Below are 20329 nucleotides of genomic sequence, written 5' to 3' on the forward strand. Positions count from 1 at the left end.
AATCCCCATTTTCCAGATGAGGTAACTGAGGCATAGAGAAGGCAAGTGGCTTGCCCAGCGACAAGTGGCGGCACTGGTATTAGAACCCAGGTCCTTTGACTCCCAAGCCCGAGCTCTTTCCACTAAGCCACACAATTGTTGCATTCATTGGATACCAAGAGGTTTGGTCCTGGTCAATTGATTTGATGCACTCATGCTGGAGGATGCAACTAGGAACACTGTTGATTGACTATGTTTCCAATTGCCCAGGAAAGTCTTTCAGTGATGCTCATAGTCCCACATTCATAGAGAAAGTGTTGGGATAGTAATTTGGCCTAGTGGGAAGAGCGTGGATCTAGGAGTCAGGAAATCTGGGTTCTAATCCCAGCTTGGCCACTTGCCTGTTGTGTGACCTTGGGCAAATCACTTAACTTTGCAGTGCCTTAGTTTCTTATTCTGTAAAAATGGAATACACTACCTGTTCTCCCTCCCTGTTGGACCATGAGCCATGCATGAGATAAGGAGTTTGTCTAATCTACTTATTTTGTAACTACCACGGTGCTTGATCAATAGTAAGGACTTAAATGCCAAATTAATATAATGCTAAGATTCAAAAAAAGATTTCTCATGTCAATTTTAAGATCTGAGTGGGCAGGGGCAATCTTCAATTTATAGGTTGTTTTTTTTTTGGATACTTCCCAAAGCAAGCTCTCAACCAATATGAAAAATAATTAAAGAATTCAGGGAATTGCTATTTGAAGATGACTATGCCTCAGATGCTCACCTGCAACTAAAGATGTAGATAGTAGTAGTAGTAATATTTTATCAGTTGTCTATTTGGTGTGATGCACTGTCCAGTACACAGTACAATGCACTAGACACTTAAGAAGTACAGATTAACATCCTCTCCTTGCCTAAAAGGAATTTATACTCTGAAGGAAGACATAACATAAAAAGATTTGTAACTAGAGTGGTCAAAATAAATAATTGAGTACATGTGTTTGCCTGAGTAGTGATTTGAATATAAATAATTTTTATGTGCTTAGGTTGGCTTGGAAGTGTGAGGAAGGCTCAGGATGCTGGAAAATTGATTGGCAAAGACTTGTTGGAGAAAAGATTTGAGTAGAGTTTTGAATGTGATAACTAACATTTTGCAAAATTAACTCAATGCTGTGGACTGATTATGAGTTTGCAGAAAATGGACATGATAAAGCAATTCATAAACATAATAAAAATCTTCACTGGCATTGAAAGTTGTTAAAAATAATGCTATTTAGACTGTCAAACAATGTAACAAGGAAGTAGAAAACCATTTATGATGACCAGCGTGTCCTTTGTCAGAATAAAAGAGTTTGGTGGCCAGATGATAACAGGGTTCAGACCAAATTGAAGGTCTAGCGCACAAATCAGACATTTTTAAGACCTGAGTCTACCCCCTGGAGCCTCATTCTGCATCTTACTCAATGTTAAGTGGCGAGGTAGAGTAACGTAATGATATTTATTGAGCACTTAAATTGTAAATATCAAAGTTCTGGAATGAAGGTAATTTACTAGGATTGAAACTATGACTACCTTACAACTTCAATGGATCCAAACAACAGCTGTACATAGACCTGAAATGGAGCAATGGAAAATAGTAGGGACAGAGAAATGCTTATGAATCCCAGTCAGGTGCCATGGCAGACCGTGTAACATCACAGCTGAATGCTAGAATATCACAATAAAAGGTAAATCAGTCTGACACCTTGCAATTGCAGAAAGAAACAGTTCATTTGGAACAGAATCTTCAGGAGGATTGTGGGGTTGAGAGAAAAACAAGATCAGCACCAGAAATAGTGAACCAAGCACCCAACAGGAGCAGCATTGGCATGTTTGTGGAATGGTCAGGACTGTCAGATTCTCATCAGCTTTTTCAGTCACACTCTCACCCACAGGTAAACCTCAGTGTTGGAGGAATCATCTTGAAATATGAAGGATGCCTCTCCCCTTCTCTCTAATGTTTGCACTGCTTTTCAGTGAGTAATGTTGAGCTGATTTTACAGGCTAGTTCCGAGAAAATTAAACTTTCTGGGCAAGCCTACTATTTAATATTTTTGGGATGTTTATAACCCATGCCATATGGATTCCATGCACATAGACACACATAAAATCCACGTGGCAGTGGGTTAAAATCTCACAAACATTATAATGAAAAGCCCACACAGTTGTCTCTGAAAGGACATAACCAGTAAATTTCATTAAATGAGATTACTGCCTATCTAACTAAATAATCAACTGGAAATGAGGAAGAGTTTTGCCTGCCAGAAAACTGAAATCATCCCTCACACAGACGGCATATTTGAAGCTTGCAAGAAAGCACTTGACTAACTCAAAACAAAATCCATGTGCCACTGAAGAAGCCTCTAAGAGGAACATTGTGATTCTCCAGAACAAAGTAGCAGAAAAAGTAACTGTACTAGACAAAAAATGGAAACACAAAAATGTCCATCCCCAATAAACTGACAGGGAAAGCTGGCAGTAGAGGACTGGAAGAAAGCAGAAGCTTTTAACTAACTGATTTTTTTCCCACATCTTAAATCAAAGGATCAAGCATCAAACTCACGACAATGAAACTGGACAAACTAGAATAGGGGAAGAAACAGTAAGACCATTTTTAAAAAGTTGGACTTATTTAAATTGCCAGAGCTTGATGATATGCGTCCTAGCAATCAATCATATTTCTTGAACACTGACTGTGGGCAGAGCACTGCAATAGGTGTATGGGAAAGTACAATATAACAGAGTTAGTCAATCATATTTACCAAGCAAAGCACTTGGGAGAGTACAGTATAACAATATGACAGTCACATTCCCTGCCCACAGTGATCTTACAGTCTAGAGGGGGAAACAGGCATTAACATAAATAAATAAATTACAGATATGTATATAAGTGCTGTGGGGCTGGAATGGGGGAACAATAAAGAGGGCAAGTGAGGGTAACACAGAAGGGAGTGGAAGAAGAGAAAAGGAGGGCTTAGGGAAGACCTCTTGACCTGGCTTTGAAGCCAGGGAGAGTAATTGTCTGTGAGGAGGGAGGGCATTCCAGGCCAGAGGCAGGACATGGGCTAGAGATTGTCAGTGAAATAGATGAGTTAGAGATGCAGTGAGAAGGTTAGCATTAGAGGATTGAAGTGTGTGTGCTGGGTTATAGTAGGAGAGTAGTGAGGTGAGGTAGGAGGGGGCAAGGGGATTGAGTGCTTTAAAGCCTATGGTGAGGAGTTTCTGTCTGATGTAGAATTGAATGGGCAACCACTTGAATTTCTTAAGGAGTGGGGAAACAAGTCCGGAACGTTTTTGTTGAAAATGATCCAGGCAGCAGAGTAAAATTGGTAAACATATTCCCTGACCATAAAGAGCCTACAGTCTAGAGGGGGAGTCAGACATAAAGATCAACTACAGGTATGCACATACATGCTACAGATCTGAGTGTGGGATGAATATCCAGTGCTTAAAGGGTAGAGATCCATCCCCCCCATCTTACCTCCTTCCCTTCCCCACAGCACCTGTATATATGTATATATGTTTGTACATATTTATTACTCTATTTATTTATTTTACTTGTACATATCTATTCTATTTATTTTATTTTGTTAGTATGTTTGGTTTTGTTCTCTGTCTCCCCCTTTTAGACTGTGAGCCCACTGTTGGGTAGGGACTGTCTCTATATGTTGCCAATTTGTACTTCCCAAGCGCTTAGTACTCTGCACACAGTAAGCACTCAATAAATACGATTGATGATGATGATGATGATGCAAAGGGGAGGAATGGCAGATTATGTGCAAAGCTGCCGCCCATTGTTTTGGTGAAATTGTGTCTAACTACTCTGTCATATTGTTCTCTTATACTCTCCCAAGTGCTTAGTACAGTACTCTGAATACAGTAAGCATTCAATGAATACCACTGATTGATTGACAGACAAGAGAACCCCCAAGGACTGGGACCATGCAAATACTATTCTTATCTTTACAAAAGGGAAAAAGGAAGGCTAGTCATTTCAGGTCAGTGAATCATTGATTTCTGGGAATGTATTAGAACGTATTATCAATAACTAATTTGCCACTGTAAAGAAGCAACCAACTAGGTTTTGTGATGAGGAAGAGGAAATGGTGCCAATAAATTGAGTTTCCTCCTAAGATCAAACGATAGACCACAGAGCTGGGGGAGAAACAAGAGTTCAGATCTGTTATGCCTTCAGTAAAGTTACTGATTTTGTCCCACATGCCATGCACATCGATAGTTATTTGTCTGGATGAGTTAGCTATTCACCAGGCTGGTAGCTGGGTAATGGACCAGTTGGCCTTTCAAGATTCATTTCTATAGGCCCAGGAATGCTTAATGTTGCTCTGGGGAGAAAATGGGGTTGCAAAGAATTTGCTTCTATTCACTAATAGTTAGAAAAATGGATCCTGTTAGTAGTAGATAAATAAAAATAGAAAGAGATATTGAGAGAGTCTCAGCTTTCACAAACACTGTATACTGACAACAGAAACCATATTTCATGTTTTCCTCTGGTCTCATTTTTCTTGCTGATGGTTCACAGGGAGGTGAGTAAGACAGCAGAGATCCTGTATCAGAAGCTATGTGGGCTATAAACACTCAAGTCAAAGTTCTGCTGATGGTTAGTATTTGTCTCAGGGCAAAGTTGGACATAGAATTCAGCAAATGATAATGAAATGAATTTTCTAGAATCATATTAGCACTAAAAACAGGGTATGTGTATACATATGACATTTGTTATTTTTTTTTAATTCAAAAACATTTCAATTTCTGAAATGGGACTGGGACTGACTTGCACCAAGTCAGTTCTCTGACAGAGTGGTAACTCAAGCTGACAATTCATATAATAACTTCTTACTTGGGCAGTAGTCATGTGGTGCTGGGGGGAATGGGTGGATAAGGGGAAAGTGTGTGTGGAAAAAGAAAGTCCCTTTCTCTGTCCTTTTTTCTCCCACTTTTTTGCCCTCTCATCATACAGACATTCCCAAATGCATCTTGCATTGATTTAGCATTGTGTGATTTTGCCCTTTTGCTCCTGAGCTGTTCACTTGGAATGTGATCCCCTTTGAAACACAACACTTGTTTTATAAGGAGAGAGAAAGGACTCCACACCATTACTTGAAAGCCAACAGAGGGATTTGAGAATGAATACCAGCTCTCCGGGGATGATGGAATCTCCTGGCGAGAATGACAAATGAGTCCCGATCCTGAAACTTCAGGACAGGGAACCTGAGGAAAGGAACTAACTTTAGGATTTTGGGACTTACACTAACCAGTTTGTTCTTTCTTCAACTTACTTTCCCCGCTAGCACCTGGAGTGCACTGAGCAAGTAGTTGGGCAGAGATGCAGCCCCTCGTGAAGTACTGGGATAGGTTTTCTACATTCAGAACCCAATGGGGGCTGAGATGACCAATCGCAGCATAGTGCCATGTTGTTCCATAGCTTATGTCCTTTATTCTACCTCCTTTCAAGTCCACTAGATTTCAGCCCTCTTCATTTTAAAATAGGATTCTGAAGTTCTACGGCTTCCAGGAAGTTTTCCCCAGTTGAATTGTCTTCTCCCCAAGTCCTTCCCAGCTGTTACTTAGTACTTTTATTCCACCTTAAAATGTATGTACTCGCAACTACCTATAGCATTTTTAATTTACATATCCTACTACTTAGGTGCCCCTCTCAGACTTGCATCTGGAGAGTTTCCAGTACTCTACTGGTCTTGTCTAGGGGAGGGATAGTCAAGCAGCGGACTACCCATTCTATTCCAAGCTTGGGCAGTGGCTAGCAAGTTGAAGGCAATCTACTACAAGTTGAAACTCACCTGTGCTGGGCAGCAGTGGCACAGGAGAGAGTCCAAGGTGGAGACTCAAGTTGACTGTGCAGAAGGGGGCAATGGTAAAGCACTGTTGTATTTTTTCCAAGAAGACTCTAGGGATCCACTACCATAACAATTGCAGTTGGAGGAGGAACATTCTGGGAGAGATGGTTCCATGGTGACACTATGGGTTGGAGATGGCTTCACAGCATAAGACAAGACTACTTATGCACTTGATTTTCAAAGCCCCTTCTTCTTCCTATCTCCAAGTTATGTTGTGTCAGTTTCCCAGGTAGACTCTAAGCACATAAAGGGCAGGAATCTGCATTGTACCTTAATTGTAATACCAATAATAGTAATAATAATGATACTTGTAAAGTGCTTACTGTATGCTAAGCAATGTTCTAAGTGATAATAATAATAATAATAATAATGGCAGTTATTAAGCACTATGTGTCAAGCACTGTTCTAAGCGCTGGGGAGGTTACAAGCTGATCAGGTTGTCCCACGGGGGGCTCACAGTCTTCGTCCCCCTTTTACTGATGAGGAACTGAGGCCCAGAGAAGTGAAGTGACTTGCCCAGAGTCACACAGCTGACAAGTGGCAGAGCCAGGATTTGAAACCATGACCTCTGACTCCAAAGCCCAGGATCTTTCCACAGAGCCATGCTGCTTCTTGGGGCACTGGGGTAGATACAAATTAATCAGGTTGGACACAGTCCCTGTCCCATTGGGCCTCACCTCTTAATCCCCATTTTACAGAGGAAGTAATTGAGGCACAGAGAAGTTAAGTGAGTTGCCCAAGGTCACAAAGCAGGCATGTGGCAGAGCTGGGATTAGAATCCAGGTGCTTCTGATTCCCAGGTCTTGTGTTCTATCCATAATGTTTACCATTGTTCTCTGCACAAAATAGCGATCAATATTCATTCGTTCAATTGCATTTATCAAATGCTTACTGTGTGGAAAGCACTGTACTAAACACTTGGGAGAGGACAATTAATCAGACTGATTGAAGAGGTAGCAAAGTGCCTGTAGCATCAAGCCATCTCCCATTGGCCAATGCCACACATGTTAACCAGACGTGTTCATTCGTTTGATTTCTTGGATGCAAAATAGAAAGTATGGGCTGTGGCTAAAGAAGAAGAGTTAGTAGACATGGGTGGTAGATAGAAATAGAGGCTTAGTCTTCCTACTGCCATCTGGCCATATTTTAATTTTATGTTGTTCCTCAGAAATCCTCCTGAAACTTGGATCCATAAATGTTAAGTGACCCACCCTACTTCAGTGGGGAATTTGAGTCTGGCATGGCTCTCGGGGAACTGGTCCAAACTGTTCAATAAGAGTTACTTCTTAATTATGAGATTATAAAAATATTCTAAATAATCCCTTTTCCCTTCTATTCTTACTTTTTTATTTTCAAAAGGAAATCGGTAGGAAGATATTTTTGTTGAACAGAATTTATCAAATAAATCTATGGTACTGAGAGGCTAGTTTAGATGAATAACTTACTACCTATGGGATTGTTTTTGAAATTTGGTGTGGTACAAAACTTGCTTGCAGCCGGTTTGTCTAACCCAACATGTAAAAACTCATACCAGAAATCCTGGCTATATTCAAGATTTGATCTACCCACCTCTCTCCTGTCATTCCTTCTCTACAGGATGAAGTAATCACATTTTTCCTCTGTGTTGAAACCATTAGCATGCTAAATGCTTCCTCTAGTTACAGAATATTTCAGTCTGCCAGCAAGTTCATTTTGTTGTGTTTTGACAGGATGTCTTTCATCTCCAGTAATTATCTGATTGTTTTGCTGTTAAGCATGGCTATATATATATTTTTTTATTTGGAGCAAATCATCAACTCTAGACAACCTCCCACAACTTTAGAGCTTGACTGTTTCAGCAACACATAGTGACAAAGGGAAGGCAAAAAAATATGTTCACACTCTTCCTTAGGGTTTTGTGTGGACAATACTGCTCATCTTAAAGCATTCAGGAAACTTTTTATGCCCTCAGGACTGTTCTAAACAGCAAAGGGTTTTGCCAGAGATCTGGATTGGTGGGCTACCTTGCCTGAGTTCACCTGATATTTATCTAACACTCTGCATGGGCTACTTCACTCAAAGGAAGTGGAAAATTAAGCAATTGCCCAGTTGATTTATTGCAATGGGACCTTCTACTGGGGGACTATAGGAGGAAAGAACATGGTCTGAAAGTCTTTCTAATGCCAGCTCTAACAATTGCCTGTGTGTGATATTGGGCAAGTCACCTAACTGCTCTATGAATCAGTTTCCTTATTTGTAAAATGGGGATTCAATATGTGTCCTCCTCCTACTTAGACTGTGAGTCCCATGTAGAGCAGGGACTATGTCTGACCTGATTGTCTTGTATCTACCCCAGCCTGTGGTTAAGTGTTTGGCATATAATAAGTGCTTAACAATTATTGTCATCATCATCATCAATCGTATTTATTGGGCGCTTACTATGTGCAGAGCACTGTACTAAGTGCTTGGGAAGTACAAATTGGCAACATATAGAGACAGTCCCTACCCAACAGTGGGCTCACAGTCTAAAAGGGGGAGACAGAGAACAAAACCAAACATACTAACAAAATAAAATAAATAGGATAGATATGTACAAGTAAAATAAATAAATAAATAGAGTAATAAATATGTACAAACATATACATATATACAGGTGCTGTGGGGAAGGGAAGGAGGTAAAATGGGGGGATGGAGAGGGGGACGAGGGGGAGAGGAAGGAAGGGGCTCAGTCTGGGAAGGCCTCTTGGAGGAGGTGAGCTCTCAGCAGGGCCTTGAAGGGAGGAAGAGAGCTAGCTTGGCGGATGGGCAGAGGGAGGGCATTCCAGGCCCGGGGGATGACGTGGGCCGGGGGTCGACGGCGGGACAGGCGAGAACGAGGTACAGTGAGGAGATTAGCGGTGGAGGAGCGGAGGGTGCGGGCTGGGCAGTAGAAGGAGAGAAGGGAGGTGAGGTAGGAGGGGGCGAGGTGATGGACAGCCTTGAAGCCCAGGGTGAGGAGTTTCTGCCTGATGCGCAGATTGATTGGTAGCCACTGGAGATTTTTGAGGAGGGGAGTAATATGCCCAGAGCGTTTCTGGACAAAGATAATCCGGGCAGTAGCATGAAGTATGGATTATCATTAATTAATTATCATTATTAATTATTATCAGTGTTGTTAGTATTTGTTCCAAAGTGAGCCTTAATGATTTTATTCTTATGTGTTTCTACTGCTTCCTGCTTTCCTCCAGTTTTCCCTGCATGTCCATTTTTTTTTTTTTTTGCTTAACTCCCTTTATTATGGTACTAACTTGTTCTGGGCAGCAGCAGTGTGGGAGAGAGTCGAGGATGGAGACTCAGGTTGACTGCGTGGAAGGAAGCAATGGTAAGCCAATTCTATATTTTTACCAAGAAAACTCTATGGCTAATCCCAGCTCTGCCACTTGTCTGCTGTGTGACCTTGGGCAAGTCACTTAACTTCACTGTGCCTCAGTTATCTCACCTGTAAAATGGGAATTGAGGCTGTGAGTCCCACGTGGGACAAGGGACTGTGCCCAACCTGATTGTCTTGTATCCACTGCAGCAGTTAATACAGTGCCTGACATGTAGTAAGCACTTAACAAATACCACAATTATTATTATTATTATTCTGTGCCTCAGTTACTTTCTTTGTAAAATGGGGATTAAGACTGTGAGCCCCATGTGGGACATAGATTTTGTCCAATCTGATTATTTTATAGTTACTCCAGTGCTTAATCCAGTGCCTGACATAATTAAATGCTTTACAAATACCATAAAAAAAAAACAACAAAAAAAAACCTTATCATTATCCCTTGGTGAACTCATTAGCTCCCACAGCTTCAACTATCATCTCTATGTTGACAACACTTCAGTCTACATCTCCACCCCTGTTCTCTCTCCCTCCCTCCACACTCATATCTCCTCCTGTCTACAGGACATCTCCATCTGGATGTCTGCCCACCATCTAAAACTCAACATGTCCAAGACTGAGCTCCTTATCTCCTCTCCCAAACCCTGTCCTCTCCCTGACTTTCCTTTCACTGTAGATGGCACTACCATCCTTCTGGTCTCACAAACCCGCAATCTTGGTTTCGTCCTTGACTCCGCTCTCTCATTCACCCTACACATACAATCCGTCACCAAAACCTGCTGGTCTCACCTCCACAACATCGCCAAGATCCTCCCTTTCCTCTGCATCCAAACTGCTACCTTGCTGGTTCAATCTCTCATCCTATCCCGACTGGATTACTGCATCAGCCTCCTTTCTGATCTCCCATCCTCCTGTCTCTTCCCGTGTCAGTCTATACTTCATTCTGCTTTAATGCCAACCTACTCACTATGCCTTAATATCATCATTTTCACTATTGACCCCTGGCACACATCATGCCTCTGGCCTGGAACTCCCTGCCCCCACCATGATATCTACCAGACCATCACTCCTCCCCACCTTCAAAGCTTCATTATAATCACCTCTCCTCCAAGAGACCTTCTCTGACTAAGCCCTCATTCCCTCTATTCCCTCTCCCTTCTGTGTCAACTTTACACTTGGATTTACATCCTTTATTCACCCCTTCCGTAGCCCCACAGCACTTTAGGAACATATCCGTAACTTATTTACTTATATTAATGTCTGTCTACCTGACTAGAGTATAAGCGCCTCATGGGCAGGGAATGTGTCTACCAATTCTGTTATATTGTACTCTCTCAAGTGCTTAGTACAGTGTTCTGAACACAGTAAGTGCTCAATAAATGATAATAATAATAATGATGGCATTTATTAAGTGCTTCCTATGTGCAAAGCACTGTTCTAAGTGCTGGGGAGGTTACAAGATGATCAGGTTGTCCCACGGGGGGCTCACAGTCTTTAATCCCCATTTTACAGATGAGGTAACTGAGGCACAGAGAAGTTAAGTGACTTGCCCAAAGTCACACAGCTGACAATTGATGGAGCTGGGATTTGAACCCATGACCTCTGACTCCAAAGACCATTCTCTTTCCACTGAGCCACACTGCTTCTGAATATGGTTGATTGATTATTTCCCCATTTGGTTGGAAGTTCTGCAGTCAGGACGAGGGAGGGAGGAAACATCATTTGCTTCTATTCTGTGTTGCAGTTGTTTAATACAGGGTTTTACACAGTTGACACTGCTAAAGTTGAATCACAATTCCATTTCAGAGTAGATTTGTGCACCAAGGAATCAGGACACTCTCAAGTAGGACTCTGAGAAAATGATGTTCCTTCAGCTGTTTTTTTTCACTTATCAATCAATCGTATTTATTGAGCGCTTACTGTGTGCAGAGCACTGTACTAAGAGCTTGGGAAGTACAAGTTGGCAGCATATAGAGACAGTCCCTACCCAACAGTGGGCTCACAGTCTAAAACTTATCAAATCTATACTCATCCTTCATATGCAAAGATGGCACCCCTGATGGCAAATTTCACCTTATAAACATAACTGTGGTGTTTAAGCACTTACCATGTGCCGAGCACTGTACTAAGCACTGGGATAGATATGAGATAATCAGGTCCCATATGGGGCTCACAGTCTAAGTAGGACAGAGAAAAGGTATTGAATCCCTATTCTGTGTAGGTGAGGGAACTGCCAGAGAAGTCAAGTGACTTGCCCAGGGTCACACAGCCGAAAAGTGGCAGAGCTGAGAATAGAACTCAAGTCCTATGATTCCCAGCCCCGTGTTTTGTCCACTGACTACGCCGCTACTTTGTGTGCATGTAGCTGAACAGGCCAATGTGGGACCCACAGTCCTGGCCCCTGCAGGCAAACAAAAAGGTTGCCCTTTTATGCTGTTGAGCCCAATGTCTACACCTGGCATTGCTTTGTATTATACCTGCTTACCTCTAGTCCCTCATGGAGGCTTTTGTGCCAAGAAAGCCATTCCCTTCCTGATGGGGGCTGCCAGCCACGCAGTTTTGTACTTAGAAACTGACTCCCAGTTTTCAGCCAGGAAAATAATATAGTAATAATGGCATTTATTAAGCGCTTACTATGTGCAAAGCATTGTTTTAAGCGCTGAGGAGGTTACAAGGTGATCAGGTTGTCCCACGAGGGGCTCACAGTCTTAATCCCCATTTTACAAATGAGGTAACTGAGGCACAGGAAAGTTAAGTGACTTGCCCAAAGTCACACAGCTGACAATTGGCGGAGCCGGGATTTGAACCCATGACCTCTGGCTCCAAAGCCCGTGCTCTTTCCACTGAGCCACGCTGCTTCTCTGCGGATGCAGTATCGTCTGAGGCTTGGTTTTACCTGTGTCTGTAAAACCCGTCCTCTGCCTTCCCTGTTTTAGATTCCCCAATTTCAGCTGTCCATACCGCAGCTATTTGGGTATCCTGCAGTTCTTTCTTCTCCTCACACGTTTCACTCCGCAGAGCGGTGTTAAGGTGAGCATGATTTTGATGCTAGGAGACTGACTAGGTTCTATCATCATCATCAATCATATTTATTGAGCGCTTACTATGTGCAGAGCACTGTACTAAGCGCTTGGGAAGTACAAATTGGCAACATATAGAGACAGTCCCTACCCAACAGTGGGCTCACAGTCTAAAAGGGGGAGACAGAGAACAAAACCAAACATACTAACAAAATAAGATAAATAGAATAGATATGTACAAGTAAAATAAATAAATAAATGGAGTAATAAATATGTACAAACATATATACAGGTTCTAGAACTTCACTATTTTTGAACTGGGAGAGTAGAGGTGCTCTGACCATCCCGGTGACTGAATCGCAGACAGTGAGTGCTTTGTTCCCTGTTAACATGCTGACTGCATTATAGAACTTCATTGTTGTTGAACAGGGAGAGTAGAGGTAATCTGACGATCCTGGTGACTGAATCCCAGACAGCCTGTGCTTCGTTCCCTGTTAGCAGACTGATTGCATTACAGAACTTCACTGTTGGTAGTCCAAGATATGTGTCTCCCTCCCTTCTAAACCTCAAATAGTATGTTCTTTATTTAGGATGCTAGAAACAGATTTTTATTTTAGCCATATTTCTCAGACATCCCCACAGAAGCCAAGGTTTCTTTCATATTTGTTCCCAAGTCTGTATAACAAGGCTCATGGGTTCCTCCTCCTTTGTCTCCTGTAGGCAGATCACCAGTCTGAAGTGTTTTGGGGAAGCTTCCATGATCAAAATTCAGAAATTTTGAAATTGGAAATTAGTGTTTGTTGCGCTTTCTACAGGCATGGTTATTGGAAGCCTAGAGGAAGGTAGCAAGAAGAGCAGAGAAAGAGGAGTCTGCCATCCCATCCATACTAGGGATTGCAGCGTGGCTCAGTGGAAAGAGCCCGGGCTTTGGAGTCAGAGGTCATGGGTTCAAATCCCAGCTCCGCCAACTGTCAGCTGTGTGACTTTGGGCAAGTCACTTCACTTCTCTGGGCCTCAGTTACCTCATCTGGAAAATGGGGATGAAGACTGTGAGCCCCCCGTGGGACAACCTGATCACCTTGTATCTTCCCCAGCGCTTAGAACAGTGCTTTGCACATAGTAAGTGCTTAATAAATGCCATTATTATTATTATTATTATTATTATTACTAGTCTGGGTTATCCAAAGCAGGTCAAGGAGTCTTCTTCTCTGGAGATTGAGAGTAGAAAAAACCCTGGGCTCTAGTCCTGGTTTTGCCACTTATCTGCTCTGTAACCTTGGGCAAGTCACTTCACTTCTCTGGGCCTCAGTTACCTCACCTGTAAAATGGGGATTAAGATTGTGAGTCCCATGTGGGACTGTGTCCCACTCAGCTAGCTTGTATCCATTCCAGTGCTTAGTACAGTGCCAAACATATAGTAAGCATGTAACAAACACCATAAAAAAATCCTAAATAAAGACAATACTATTTAAAGTTTGGAAGAAATGGGCATTTGTATATTTTGGATCACGAACAATGAAGTTCCATTACCTAAAGAGAAGCAGCATAGCCTAGTGAAAAGAGCTCAGGCCTGGGATTCAAAGAACCGGGGTCCTAATCCCAACTCCTCCTCTTGTCTGTTATGTGACCTTGGGCAACACTTAACTTCTGTGTGCCTCAGTTTCCTCATCTGTAAAATGGGGATTAAAACTGTGAGTCCCATGTGGGAAAGGGACTGTGTCCAATCCTATTTGCTTGTATCCACTACAGTGTTTAGTACAGTGCCTGGAGCCAATTATGTTGCCAATTTGTACTTATGTTGCCAATTTGTACTTCCCAAGCGCTTAGTACAGTGCTCTGCACATAGCGCTCAATAAATACGATTGATGATGATGATGGAGCGCGCCCCCGCTTACTATGTATGAAGCTTACTATATTGCCAACTTGTAATAATAATAATGATGATGGCATTTATTAAGCGCTTACTATGTGCAAAGCACTGTTCTAAGCGCTGGGGGGGGTTACAAGGTGATCAGGTTGCCCCCCGTGGGGCTCACAGTCTTCATCCCCATTTTACAGATGGAACTGAGGCCCAGAGAAGTGAAGTGACTTGCCCAAGGTCACACAGCTGACAAGCGGTGGAGCGGGATTCGAACCCCTGATGTCTGTACTTCCCAAGCGCTTAGTACAGTGCTCTGCACACAGTAAGCGCTCAATAATTACTTTTGATTGATTGATTGATTGGCACACAGTAAGCGCTTAACAAATAGCACATATTTATGAAAATGGTACAATCCTGCCCAGAGGCAGGAAGATGGGATTTTCCAGTGGCCAATGCAAATACTGGACTAGAAGACCGGGAGATGTCCCAGGCATTGTGCCAATTACACAGGATAGCCTAATCATCTCAGATGTGCCCGTTAGTAGACCAATGCCGAGAGTCACCTGACCCAAAAGCCTCTCTCTCCAGGGACTCTTTCACACTTTTAGACTGTGAGCCCTTTTAGACTGTGAGCCCCTTTTAGACTGTGAGCCCACTGTTGGGTAGGGACTGTCTCTATATGTTGCCAATTTGTACTTCCCAAGCGCTTAATAAAGTGCTCTGCACATAGTAAGCGCTCAATAAATACGATTGATGATGATGATGACTCCTGAGCCACTCTACACCTGCTTCTGAGACACAGAACTTGCCGACAGGGGCAGTGCCATGAGGAGGCAGTGCTGAATGTCAAAAGTACCAGACAGAAAGGGATCCAGTAGCGCATCTAAGAAATAGCAGCGCATAGTGAGTAGAGCTTGGTACTGGGAGTCAGAAGGTCATGGGTTCTAATTCTGGCTCTGCCACTTGTCTGCTCTGTGACCTTGGGCAAGGCACGTCACGTCTCTGGGCCTTAGTTACCTCATCTATAAAATGGGGATTGAGATTGTGGACCCCACATGGGTTAGGGACTGTATCCAATCTGATTTGTTTGGATCCACCCCAGCACTTAGTATAGTGCCTGGCATGTAGTAAATGCTTAACAAATAACATTATTATTATTATTATTCTCCTCCTTATAAATGCGATGGAATGAATGAATATCTGTGTTGTATAAAATTTGGGTTGATGCCAGTGTTGAGCTTCTGTGTGCAAGTCAATTAATGGTATTTATTGAGCGCTTATTGTGTGCAGAGAAACTGTACTAAGTGCTTGGGAACGTTTAACATAAGAGTTGGAAGACATGTTTCAGTGCTCTGTACACAGAAGCAGTGTGGTTCAGTGGAAAGAGCCCAGGCTTTGGAGTCAGAGGTCATGGGTTCAAATTCCGGTTCCTCCAACTGTAAGCTGTGTGACTTTGGGCAAGTCACTTAACTTCTCTGTGCCTCAGTTACCTCATCTGTAAAATGGGAATTAAAACTGTGAACCTCCCGTGGGACAACCTGATCACCTTGTAGCCTCCCCAGCGCTTAGAACAGTGCTTTGCACGTAGTAAACGCTAAACAAATACCATTATTATTATTATTATTATTATTTTAGATTGTGAGCCCGTTGTTGGGTAGGGACTGTCCCTATATGTTGCCAACTTGTGCTTCCCAAGTGCTTAGTATGGTGCTCTGCACACAGTAAGTGCTCAATAAATACAATTCAATGAATATTATTATTATTGTTATTATTATTATTGTTATATGTACAGGACAGGTGGAAAAATAGCTGAAAATGAGACTGCCTGGTATAGAACCAGGCAAATAGCCACACAATAGTAAGCAGTGTGGCCTATTGGAAAGAGCACAGGCCTTGGAGTCAGAGGTCCTGGGTTTTACTCCCAGCTCTGCCACTTGTCTGCTGTGTGATCTTGGGAAGTTCACTTAACTTCTTTTTGCCTCAGTTCCCTCATCATCAGAGTGGGGAATTCAATACCTGTTCTCGCTTCTACTTAGATTGTGAGCCCCATGTGAGACCTGATCATCTTGTATCTTCCCCAGTGCTTGGTATAGTGCTTGACATATAATAAGCACTTACCAAGCACTACGATTACAACAGGACAATATAGTTGATGATCAAACAAAAGTCCTCCAACTTTACAATTTGTTCCTTCTTTGCTCCCTCTCTTGAGAGAGAAGAGCACCCTGCCACCTATTTTTATTGCTTTGAATGCTTTTTCAGAGGGCTGATCATGAGATTGAAGGTCAGAATGGTTTACCAGACATGTGGATTGTCATTTTTATGGGATTCCACCATATGCCAACCCCCTGACAGAAGCCACGGTATTTTGGGTCACAGAAGAAATAAAAGGCATTCAGATCTTCAGGAACAGATGGTGTTGAAGTTGTGAACTGGCAAATGATCTTAGAGCATCCTGGGGAGCTGGCATGTGCGACTCTGCCTAGGTTATATCTAAATATCATAATGAGATTGTAGCAGCCAAAGAAACTTTACTTCAGAAAGATAACTGGAGAGAAGGAGGAACAACTATGCCATGGGGAAGATACCAAAAAAGGGGAAGACGGCGTAGGTGTCCACCCATGGGAAGCAGCAGTGTGGCCAGTTGGATAGAGCAGGGGGCTGGGAATCAGAAAGACCTGGGTTCTAGTTCAGGCTCCACCACTTGTCAGCTGTGTGACCCTGGGCAAGTCATTTCACTTCTCTGTGCCTCTGTTTCCTCATCTGTAAAATGGGGATTAATGGGGATTAAATGGGAGAAGCAGCGTGGCTCAGTGGAAAGAACGCAGGCTTGGGAGTCAGAGGTCACAGGTTCCAACCCCGGCTCTGTCACTTATCAGCTGTGTGGCTTTGGACAAGTCACTTAACTTCTCTGTGCCTGTGCCTCAGTCACCTCATCTGGAAAATGGGGATTAAGACTTTGAGCCCCACGTGGGACAACCTGATTACCTTGTATCTCCCCCAGCACTTAGAACAGTGCTTGGCACATAGTAAGTGCTTAACAAATACCAAAATTATTATTATTATTAAGATTGTGAGCCCCATGTGGGATAAGGACTGTGTCCAACCTGATTAGCTTGTATTTACCCCAGCGCTTAGTACAGTGCCTGGCATATAGCAAGTGCTTAAGAATTACCATAAAAAAGCAATATGCCCCAGTGGGAAGAGCCTGGTCTTGGGAGTCAAAGGACCTGGGTTCTAATATCTGTTCTGCCACTTTCCTGCCATGTGACCTTGGGCAAATCATTTAACTTCTCTATGCCTCAGTTCCTTCACCTGCAAAATGGAGAATCAATACCTGTTTCCTTCTATTCAGACTGTGATCCTCATGTGCAATCAGATCATCTTGTATCTACCCCAGTGTCTAGTACAATGCTTGGCACATCAGTCAATTAATCAGTTGTATTTATTGAGCACTTACTATGTTCAGAACACCGCACTAAGCTCTTGGGAGAGTACATTATAACTGAGTTGGTAGACAAATACCCTGCCAACAATAAATTTGCAGTCTATATGGGGAGACATGTGGACATGCTGACACACAAGAACCTTCCAAACAAAGGCAAACCCAGATACAACTTACAGATGTTGCTGAACACTCACACAAACACTAGCATCCACACACAAGGCCAATTCATACGAATGAGGAAGGCAGAAGGAGAGAGACAGAGAGTTGGAGGGCAGGCGAGAGAAATTGGAGGGAACGGGAGGGTTCAAGAAAGATGATGCCTTCCCTCCTCACATTCGCCAAACAAGCTCTCTTCCTCCCTTCAAAGCCCTACTGAAAGCTCACCTCCTCCAGGAGGCCTTCCCAGACTAATCCCCCTTTTTCCTCCGCTCCTCCTCCCCTCCCCATCGCCCCTACTCCCTCCCTCTGCTCTACCCCCCTCCTTGCCCCACAGCACTTGTATATATATGTACATATTCATTATTCTATTTATTTTATTAATGATGTGTCTATATTTATAATTCTATCTATATTGCTCCTATTGATGCCTGTCTACTTGTTTTGTTGTCTGTCTCCCCCTTCTAGACTGTGAGTCCGTTGTTGGATAGGGATTGTCTCTATCTGTTGCCAAATTGTACTTTCCAAGCACTTAGTACAGTGCTCTGCACACAGTAAGTGCTCAATAAATATGATTGAATGAATGAAGAAGAGAGGAGAGAGGAGAGAAGAAGAGTCATGGAGACCGGGTGAGAGCAAGACACTTCCCCGCCTACTCTGTATCATAATCATTAATAACATTCATCGAGAGCCATGTCCAGAGTAATGTATTATGAATTTGGAGACATAGAGATTAGATTTTCAGTGACACCCAGATTGCGAGCTGCACTTGAGATTGGAGTCTTTCCAATCTGATTACCCTGTACCTATCCCACTGCTTGGCACATAGTAGATTTTAATGAATGCCACAATTATTATTATTCAGAAAAAGTAAAAGTGCTTTTAGAAGCCAACACTACCTGCTGAGAGCCAGACACTTCTCTGGGACCATGCTCAGTCCCACTCCAACAAAATGATGAGGGGAAAGGAGAGAGCCAACCCTATTTATCCCTATCCAGCTATGCTCTTCAGCTCTCCCTATGCTACTCTAAACCATTACTAGGCAAAGAACTCACGTGTTTTAAAATTGACTTACTAGTAAGTCAACAGTAAGGAACAGAACAAACTTACTGAGTTTAACAAATACCGCCCCTGCCCCCCGACTCTATACTGTAAGCTCCTTGTGGGTAGGGAATGTGTCTGCTTATTGTTGTACCCTCCCAAGAACTTAGTACAGTGCTTTGCACACAGTAAGCACTCAATAAATATGATTGAATGAATGAATACCACAATTACTATTAGGCCTCAAAGGTTCTAATCTGGCTCTTCCACTGGCCTGCTGTTGACCTTAGGTAAATCACTTAACCTCTCTTTGTTCCATTGGTATAGATGGACGTTAGACATCCTTTCCTTCTCCTTCTCAGCCATTTCTCCACTCTGCCAAGGATAGGGTGGTGGATGGGGAGAGAAACCACATGAGGCCGCAAGTTTAGAGCTCAGCTACAGCTCTCAGGCATTGTCCTGGTCTGCCCTTCCATCCCAACATCCTCCTCCTCACTGTACCACACTCTCTGGGTCTACAATAGAGGCGAAAGACAATCCCTTCCCTCATGAAGTTTTACAGTCTAATGAGGAAATCAGCCCCAAATTGAAAAGATGGATAAAGGAATAGGTACTGGCTTAATCAGTAGGGTGCATAAATCAATATGTGCTGAAGAGGTACTCCATATAGAGAGTGTGCTTAGCATGTTGAAGTCTGTATTGCAAAGCCTCTGCCAGACACTGAAGCAGTCCCATCTCCTCTCTTCAGCCCTGTTATTTCCATTAAAATCAATAAGGAAATTAAGCATGCTATTATAATTTAGGCATGAAAATTCAGGAAATGAAGAAGCTAGGGCTCTCACAGGCCTTTAATTGGTTTTCCTACTCATTTTCTGCTATCCCTTTTAACAGACTCTTTTCCATCTTGCCAGTTGAAATATGAAACCTCATTGTCACTGGAGCAGACACTTCTGGATAGAATGCATCAAAAGCCTAAAAGTGCCACTCTATGTTCTCTCATAAAGCATTGCCAAGAAACAAAGAAAAACATTCTAATGAAGTTTCTATGGCCAGGAAAAGAGCCTCTGATTTAAAATTTTGCCTTGGAGCAAGTTTAGAAAGCCATTGTTTGTCGTTTTATGCGTTGTTAGCTAACCACCAAGCTTGGCCTTCTGCTACTGCTTTTTTCCCCATGGTCCCTGATCACTGTAGCAGCCTCCTTGCTGACCTCCCTGCCTGCTGTCTCTCCCCAATTCAGTCCATACTTCAGTCTGCTGCCCAGATCATTTTTCTACAAAAACATCCAGTCCATTTCTCTCCACTCCTCAAGAACCTTCAGTGGTTGCCTATCCACCTCTGCATTAAGCAGAACCTCCTTACCATCGACATTGAAGCATTCAATCCCCTTCCCCTCCTACCTCACATCGCTGCTTTCCCACTGCAACTCTGCCCGCACACTTCTGGCCTCTAATGTGACCCAACTCACTATGCTCCCATCTCATCTGTCTGGCTGCCAATCCCTCACCCACATCCTGCTTCTAGCCGGGAACACCCTTTCTCTTCATATCTGGCAGACAATTACTCTCTCCA

This window comes from Tachyglossus aculeatus, chromosome 1 (genome assembly GCF_015852505.1).
Source record: "Tachyglossus aculeatus isolate mTacAcu1 chromosome 1, mTacAcu1.pri, whole genome shotgun sequence".
Lineage (NCBI taxonomy): Eukaryota > Metazoa > Chordata > Mammalia > Monotremata > Tachyglossidae > Tachyglossus > Tachyglossus aculeatus.